The sequence below is a fragment of the Balaenoptera ricei genome, chromosome 19, assembly GCF_028023285.1.
Source record: "Balaenoptera ricei isolate mBalRic1 chromosome 19, mBalRic1.hap2, whole genome shotgun sequence".
NCBI lineage: Eukaryota > Metazoa > Chordata > Mammalia > Artiodactyla > Balaenopteridae > Balaenoptera > Balaenoptera ricei.
Window position 1 is genome coordinate 37,744,353 of NC_082657.1, and position 9,731 is coordinate 37,754,083.

At 38.3% G+C, this 9,731-nt stretch overlaps 1 non-coding gene across 1 annotated transcript; it reads left to right on the forward strand.

The window, feature by feature from the left end:
- Window positions 1–783: 783 nt before the first annotated feature.
- On the forward strand, window positions 784–890 carry LOC132354413 (U6 spliceosomal RNA). Its single transcript, XR_009499280.1, has one exon. It is a non-coding gene; the product is annotated as a U6 spliceosomal RNA (small nuclear RNA).
- The last annotated feature ends 8,841 nt before the right edge of the window (window positions 891–9,731 follow it).

Here is a 9,731-nt window from a genome sequence, read left to right on the forward strand (position 1 = left end):
AGAGTTCCTTGTCCTCAGGAAGTTTATAATCTAGTGTTACTTTTTAATCCCCTCATCATCCTTGATGTATGAATTGTAATTATTGTTTATTTTATTATTGTTGTTACTCTACAGCCTCCCATGCTAGACTATACATTCAGAGAAAGCAAGGAATACATTATTTTTTAATTTTTTACATTATTTCCCCTATTATCAAACTCATATTTACTGGGGATTCAATAAATATGTACCATACACATTAATTAATACATGAGATCAACGGAGTTGTTTTCCTCCCAGTTTTTATGGTCTTAATCATAACACTGAGTTATCTTAGTCTTTAAATTTCTATGTGAATTATACACACACATATACAGAAACATTGAATTTGATTATCTCAGTCACTGGTGCATGAACATTAGTATGTTGAAGAATCACCTGGAGGTATCGTTAAAATTCAAAATTTGGAGCCCTGTACCTGAGATTCTGCTACAGCAACTAAGGGATAGGGCCAAAGAATCTGCAAACACTCAAAATGAGTCTCATGTCACAGTAACAATGGGAACAACACAGGTCTATCCTCTTGCCCTATGAATAGGGTACATTCTGGTCCAGGTTTACATGTGTCGATTCAGTGAAATTATCAATAGCACCCCTTTTACCTTCGAGTATACCTGATCTGATGGATATGTATGTAGTCACCTCACTTACGAGTCTATGCATTGCAATACTTAACACACCCTAGAGAGCTCTTTTGTTGGCTACCTCTCTAGGGATCTTGTTTTTCTTTCGTAACTTACAGCCGTGCCTGCTTCAGCAGCACATATACTAAAATTGGAACGATACAGAGAAGATTAGCATGGTCCCTGCACAAGGATGACACGCAAATTCGTGAAGCGTTCCATATTTTTGTTTAAGTTTAAATGGTATCATACTCTACCTATACTTTTTCACTCAACATTTTGTTGTTGAGATTTATACATGAATATTTAATTCTTTTATTTTAACCTCTAAATTCCACTGTACAAAAAAAGACCAAACTTTATTTATTCTTACCACTGCAATTAGATTATTTTAATTTTTTGCCAACAATGCTGCTACAATAAATAACTTTACACATGAAAAAAAAAATAACTTACAGCCTTTCTTACTCATCCATCTAGTAAAGTAGGCTTTCTTTCTCACTTTTAAAAATTGTGCATCATCTCAAAACTTACAAACCCAAGGGACTGTTTTAACCTATGTTACTTTCTCAGTGGAATAGGAAAACCAGCTCACTTCATTCCCTTAATATGATGCTCATATTTCCATAATGGAGATAGTCTAGCCTAGAGCTTTAATGTAAATGTGATTATTATGAAAAAATTATACCTTTGTGTGTAGGAATATCTTTCCTGTGCAAATAACCCCAGGAGGCCAATCCAGAAATCCTGGTGGATAATCCTTTTAGAAGCGCTCATCAGAAGCTCTCTACTCAGTTCTCACCTGAGTGCAGTCACAACTTCAACTCAATCCTAAAGGTACCTGCTTCTTAAAGATGTGTTAGGGAAGTCTATTTAGCCATGAGTTTCATACTTGGAAGATGTAAATGAGTCTCTTGGATAAGAGGTTGTGGAAATTAGATTACTGGTCGCTGATAATGAGGTGAGTAAGACTTCACGTTCCAGGATCATCCGGCTTGGGTTTGAAGTCCTGTTCTACCATTTACTGGCTGTGTGAAGTTGGGCAGGTTATATTCTCTCGGTCTTAATATCCTCATCAGTAAATGGGGATGATAACAGTATAATAGGGCGTTGTCAGGATTAAAGAAAATAAGTCTTATCACAGACTGTCTTGTTGCCATTGCAACCTCTTTTTGGCTCACCTCTGATTTCAGCCAAAGCTTTTTTTTTTTTCCTTCTGCTTTTAAAATTTATTTATTTATTTATTTTTGCCTGTGTTGGGTCTTCGTTTCTGTGCGAGGGCTTTCTCTAGTTGCGGAGAGCGGGGGCCACTCTTCATCGCGGTGCGCGGGCCTCTCACTATCGCCGCCTCTCTTGTAGCGGAACACAGGCTCCAGACGCGCAGGCTCAGTAGTTGTGGCTCATGGGCCTAGTTGCTCCGCGGCATGTGGGATCTTCCCAGACCAGGGCTCGAACCCGTGTCCCCTGCATTGGCAGGCAGATTCTCAACCACTGCGCCACCAGGGAAGCCCCAGCCAAAGCTTTGATGGATGATTTTGATTCATACTGATCACATCCCACCTCAAGTGTTGCTTATCTTCCTGTGTTTTGCCCCAAGGCCTTCTCCAAACCTTGGGAGTCCCCTCAGTTCAAGTGCAAGGGCAGCCCAGAAGTGCAGAGGTGATAATCTTTAACCAATGGGAGTTGGAAGACAGTGGATAAGTGCCCGAGCCTCCTGTTGTTCGGAAGAACAATTATGGAAGTAATTTTGCATGCTTCCTAGAAGTCTTGGCAAGGTCAAGACCTTGTTGCTAAAATCAGAGATCTATATAGAAGATTCTTCCTAGGTTTTGCTCCTTCCTCATCTCATTTCCCTCATTTGCTCACTCCTCTTTCCAAGGATTGACCCCCACTCCAAAAAAAAATCTTCTCCCCCCCCTTCTTCCTCCCCCAGTCCTAGTCTTAAACTCTAGGAAAATCAAAATAAGTTATGTAAAGCACTGAGCATAGTTTTGGCACATAATAAGCTCCCATTGAAAGTTAGCTGCTACTACTAACCATAATAAAAATGACAATATCTTTTGCCCTGCAGGGTGAGCTAGAGATCTGTATAATATAAAGGAATCTTTCTGATTCTTTTTTGAAATAGAATTGAGATAAAATTTTTTTTCTACCCAAAAAACTAATACACTCTATAGTCTTCATTTTACCAAGATAAAATATCTATTGTTTTCTACTTTCTACCTCACAGTAATGTTCTAAGAATCCTAAATGAATGCTTTTACTTAGTTTTTTCATCCCCCAGGCAGAGGAAAGGAAACCATGCAAATTCAGGGGAGTAGTCTGTATTGAACACCTGTTAATCTTTTTATATTTTACTGCTGTTTCCACAGCATGAAAGAGACTGTTTGCATTACTGCCCCCGGCAAATGTTATTATTTGTTGAACATCCACTTGTCCTTGTATTTAGAGATGTAAGCCATCATTGACTTTTTTTTTGTCTAATCACTCTGCGGAAATTCTTGTGGGTATTCTGAAGCTGAGACCATCTTCTCAGCTCATCCTAAACATATAGATTTCATTCTGTCACAAGAGATTACAAGAGGAGTTTAGACATACTTCCTAACCAGTTCTTCAGGTAAAGAAGATTCTGGAAATGTATGGCACTCAGAAGTGTGCATTATTATTGTGGAAAGACTATTTCTAACACTCTATTCCTCTCCAAATTTTCAGTCTCCTAAACTTTTTCCTGGTTGAAGATAACAAGTTCTGATTGATCTTTGATGGAGTTAAAGATAGACTGTCTCAACTTTGTTTACCAAACCATTTCTTTTTTTAAATGTTTCTTTTCTTCAAAATAATAAGGAAAATGTGTCTGTTTCCTTTGTCGGCTTTTATTATTAAAAGTTGTTTGTATGAATCCCAGTTGGTCAGTGCTACTCACAACTAGGTTAGATGTCTCTGTCTGGTATAATACTTTGTATTTATTCAATCACAGTCAAGAAGATTGCCTCTATTGTCTTTCTTCCTGAATTGCAAGCTCCTTGAAGAAAAATCTTTTCTTAGTAACTAGTTCCTGACACATAAAGGAGCTTCTTGAAACTTTGGTTTCATTTCCATATTATATTTACTTCAATTCCACAAATTCCATTATACAGCTTCTCACTGTGACACAAGGACAAGAATTAAATAGAAAATTCTATAATCTGGTTACTTATGCCCATCGTAGAAATCATTTCATTCGAGAAGACATATTTTCCAGTTAGTATAAATGATAGAAATGCATATTATGAAAAAAAAAATTATCAAAATTATAACCGTTTAGTAATAGCTATTGTTTGTATGATACTTTAAGCATCACAAGTAATCTAAAAGATAAGAATAGGTAACATCTGGTGGCAGCTCTGTTTTGGGCATTGTGCTAAGCACTTTGCACACATTCTTTTGTTTGTAATTCAGTGATTCTATGAACTAAGTGCTATGTTGAGGTTAAGTATTTACTTGCCAAAGTTAACATAGCCTGTAAAAGATGGATCTGGGATTCCAACCAAGGTTTGTCTGACTCCAGGATCTATAGATTAACTTTGACATAATCTATCTTACTTCCTATCTATTATCTCATCTCATTCTTACTGCCCAGAAGCTATTAGTTTTCCTCTTTTAGGGTAAGGGTAACTGCGATTCAGGAGAGTTCAGGGCTTAGCCTTAGGCTTGCATACTGGAAAGGGCAGAATAGTAGTCAATTTGTCTCGTTTTTCTCTCCTATCCCATCACCTCCCTACACCCTCCGATATATATCCTATTTAAAACCTTGAGGGTTCAGGTGCTACCCATTTGAACTACACATGCTTTTTCTACCAAAATAAAATTCTGCTGGGGATTGTCTTAGAACGGTTTCCCTAGAAAGCAGAGCCTGGGGCACAAGCTTTGTGCTAACATTATATCGAGGAGAACAATTTTTAGGAAGCCAGAGTGAGATGAAAAAGGAAATTAAGTGAGAAAGGAGAAAAGGCAAATATAAAGGGATCCATTGCCTAGCTGGTTACAGCTTTGTGAAAGTGGGGCTGATTGCTTATTCTCATGAGATGTCTTCCAAATGTCTATATGTACTTTTTTTTCTGTTTAAATAGTCAGGGGGGAGAAAGGAAAAAGAATGTATTCATGGATTCTTATCTCCCATTTCCAAAGTTTTCCCTATTGTGTGTCAACTGGGTTATTCTCAGCCTTTTTGCAGCAGCTCTTCTGGGGAGTTACCAGAAAAGCTGAATTCTGACACAACGGAAGTATGCATGTAGCAAGCCAGAATATATGAGGTAATCCATGGTCAATCTCTACCTGGACACCTGCAGTTTAAAAGTCAGTGGACCCCCAAGGGACCAGCCAGGGCACCTGCATAGGCACTAAGCTAGTTCTCACGAGCAACAAGGAAACCTATAGTTTGTGTGTTAAGATGCAAAAGGCATGATGCTATCACATCATGCTTGCACAGCACATTATCACAATTCCAAAACATTCTGCAGTGTGTGACAGGAAAAAGTGCCAGCAGATTGAAAAGAATCCAGAATTCTAGAAAAACTAGGGGTCTCCTCAAGAGAAAGATTTCTCGTCTCTTCCCAGGAATAAATTATAGTTTTCCTGAATATCTGAAAGCAGTGTTGGGGGTTTTCCTTGAAAGCCCAGGCTGGGTTTGGTCAAATAAGTTCATGGGCACATTTACAAATTAAATCCAAGTTCTTTTGAACTTATATCTAGTAACAGTCCAGTCTACACAGGTACTCTGCATTCTTGTCATATAACAGTATCTCCACACACCTATGTTCTCAGATGTCCAATAGGAGACAGGCTTCTCCACCCCTGGTAGACCTCACTGTATCTCACTACACATGCCCATGAGTTCATGAAGACACAGCCCCTGCCAGAGGATGGCTACTGAATTTAACAACCCTCCCTGCACAGAAGATGAAAACCTCCCCCCACCACCCAGCACTTATTAGAATGCAATTGTTGCCAGGCAGTCTTCCTTAGAAGGTCATCCAAAGCATCGAGCAGAAAACTGTGGCTGATAGAATCCAGGGAGATGTTTAACCTCCATTGGCTAAAGCACAGGTTCCGACTTACCCCATCCTCATGCTGGGAAATACCTAAACCTGAATCAGTTTGGAGGACCTTTGAGTCAGAAGATGGGAGAACCTCCTGATACTAATTTATGTGATGGTCTTAGGTACTTCATGAGGGTGAGTCCATACTGAGGAAGAGAATGAGATGGAAATTTGGTCCCATGACAAAGCATCATTCAGCAGAAGGAGGAGGGATTTGCTCCACCTCTATCCTCTTGGACTCTGTGAGTCCTAGACGAACTGGCTGTTAAACAAAGTGAACACTAAATCAGCTATCTGCGTCTACTTTTCACTGGGTGCTGTCAAAACTTGCATGGGTCACAAGGGTCAGGAAGTGGTACATGTAGCATCCCAATGGCAGTATTCATTGTGTGATGAGCAAGAACAGAAATTCTGGCAGCAACTGTGGAAGCATCATTAGTGGAGTTATCTGCCATGTTCCCAACATGTGATATTGGCATCACTGACCCAGACATTAGTGTCCTTGGTCTCCAGTATCAGCAACCTGGGTCCAGGCATTAGCAGCCTTAGTAACAGCAGCAGCTACAGTGAAGCCTCAGCAGGCGTGAACAGCTGGAGGTGTACTTTTGTTAAGGGAAGTAAGGGTTCTAGAGGCAGACAGCCATAGTATAGGCTTGCGAGTGTGCTTTTCTGTGTTCTTGAAGGACAGGTGAACTGGCTATGGGAGAGTGTTGACTGTGCCTAACACACACTTTAATGGTGATGGTGCTGGGGCCATTTCAGGACCACTCAGTTGCCTAAGAAAATTTGCTCTACACCCTCTAGGAGGCAGGGGATGGACTAGTCCAGGGGTCTGCACATGTTTTCTGTAAGGGGCCAGATAGTAAATATTGTAGGCTTGGCAAGCCTTACCATCTCTGTTACAGCTGTTCACCTCTGCCATTGTAGCACGAATGCAGTCATAGAAAATACGTAAAAAGATGAGCATGACTGTGTTCCAATAAAACTTTATTTACAAAAACAGGTCATGGTCCTGTTTAGGCCCCTGGGTTGTAGTTTGCTGATCCCTAGACTAGTTAAAGGAAACATCAGCACAGTTAGACCAAAGTAGAAGCTTCTTTTTATCCCTTATTTATAACAGACCAGAAAACAAACACCGCTTCTAATATCTTGCCATTTCTTTCTCTGCCATTAACATTTTATTTTGACTTTATAACTCTTTAACTGCATGAAACATTTATGTAAGACAGTAAAGTATAGTAATGTATTCATTATTTTTTATTACCTGGAGGATGAATGAAAACGCAATGTACTCACCAGCTGCCATAGTCAACTGATAAAATTATATGTTCTCTATTCATCGATCAATATATAAAATGGTATAAGAAATATATATTCCATTATGTTATAAGCATAAAGTGTGAAACTCATAATTGTTTATAACACTAAATCCCAATTCATTCTGCAAGAGATATAAGGCAAGTGAATAACGGAAAAATCATGTCCTAGGCATAATATAATCTTCAGAATTATGTCCAATATGCACATTAAGTAAAGTGAAAACAAGCCATGAAATGTAACATCAAGGGAATAGTCTTGCACAAGTTGACTTGAATAATTAAATATACCCCCCTTCCTATAATAGGTAGGGTGGGTATTCATCTGTAGAGGAATATGGGATGCTTCAGGTATCACTAGAATAGGGTTTCAGAGATATATGTTTGCAATGCATCAATGTATACATATTTATACACACATACATCACATATGCTTACTGTGTACATACATATATGTACATGCACATATACACAGATATACACATACACATTTTTCAAGCTCTGTTGATTTAATCTTATTTTATTTGGGCTCAGGTAGTCTACAAAAACAAGAGAGCTTAGACATCAGCATCCACTTTATTTTCACTTGATCGCTCTGCCGATCCAAGGGACCCTGTAACTGAGAATGGTTTATTCAAGACACTAACGCCAAATCTAAAGAAAAAAAAATGATACAAATGAATTTATTTACAAAACAGAAACAGACTCACTTAGAGAAGGAACTTCTGGTTACCGGGGGAAGAATGGGAGGCAGGGATAGACTGGGAGTTTGGGATTGACATGTACACACTGCTATATTTAAAATGGATAACCAAAAAGGACATACTGTATAGCACAGAGAACTCTGCTCAATACTCTGTAATAACCTAAATGGGAAAATAATTTGAAAAAGAATAGATACATGTATATGTATAACCGAATCACTTTGCTGTATACCTGAAACTAACTCAACACTGTTAGTCAACTATACTCCAATAAAAAAAAAAATGACACTAACTAATGCCAGTTGAGTTGGGATTCAAAACACCCTCTTCTCCATTCCTGCTACCACACTCTGCCTTAATGCCTTGAGCTCTCCTCATCTCCACCTCTAGTCAATAACTCTTTTCCCTGCAGGAAATCTCTTTTTAGTTTACTGCTCTTTTCATTATATGGAGACTTTCTTCATTATTTTTTTATTTCAGGCTTGTGTGGGCTTCATATCTTATTTGTCATTAGGAATGCAGTAATGCAATCAGTTTTAAAAGATTTATAGTTTTTCAGCACTGAAACACATTTCGTGCTATTCTGCTGTTATGCCCTTTAGATATTTTTGATTCTGAGATAGCAGATGAGCTCTTAATAAATATCACCATTTACAAATACTTAATTAGGTGATTCAAGGTCTGCTGAATATTGTAAAACAAAAAAAATTGTGGAAATAAATTAGCCGAGGCTGATAGTTCTCATGCTTAATTCCTGATTTCAAGTGATTTTATTCATTGAAATGATCTCATTATTTTCATGGATTGACTTTGTAATGTTATATCAGTACTTTTAAATTTATAAAATAAATGTGCATTAATAAAATATAACTTTTCTCAGCTTCCCCAAATGTGTTTACCGTAAAATGTTTTATTTTAAAAAGTTTCTTGCTACCTAAAACCAAAGTGAAAATCAGTGAAACAATAAGATAAATATAATGTTAGAATTGGGGTGTTGATAGGTGATTGTGCTATATGCTGAGATATTTGAGCAAACTAAGTGCAAGAAAAGAACTTAAGAAATAAATAGTTCTAAGACTAGTTTTCTGAAACAGAGAAAGAGCCTATGGAAACTCCCATAGAAACTCATCCATGGGTCCCTGTTATATAAAAGAGCAAAAAACAGACCCTCTCTGTCAGAGCTGGAGATGGAGCAGTTGCTTCCCCATAAATTTAGTCATCTAACATATTTCTAATGTGTGTCAGGCACTTTTCTAGGTACTGGGTTAAATAAAATAGGTGACTCTTGCCCTCAAGGAGATTACATTTCAGTGGAAGAAAACATATAAAAGAAGCATAATATATACAGTATTAATATTATTATAAGATGGAAAAAACAAAGCAGGGTCATCTCTTCAAGAGTGCTAGGCTGGGGAGGGGTGTTTTAGACAGGTTATTTTGGGTAAGTCTCATGGAGAAGGTGACTTGAAGTTGATGAGGGAATGAGCCACGTGAACTTAAGGAAGAAGATCGTTAGCAGAAGGAGTAGCCAGTTCACAGGTGCTGAGGGGGCAGAAGGTAGCCAGTGTGCTGTAGTGGAAAGAATAAGGGTGAAAATAACAGGCCGTGATTACTCACCTCCCCCTACTGTCACAGGACCTGCAATAACTTTCAGACCCATGGTTTTCAAAGTAATGTTATAGTCTTAACTACCATTCAGTGGATGAAGATACTGAATCATAGAAGTTAAGCTACTGGCTCAAGGTCACTATTTTGTAGGTATACCTATTTTGCAGGTATTTTGTAGGAAGCCTTTATAGCAATGCCTTGCTGTTTGGATCTTAAAATCCTTATTTTGCCCATAAGAAAACATCAAAGAACTTAACTCCCTCATGATTGCACACCTAATGAATGTTAGAGATGGGATTAAAATCCAGGTCTCTGTTTTTAAGATTGATGCTCAGGGCACCTGTACATAGGGAGAGGGACTCT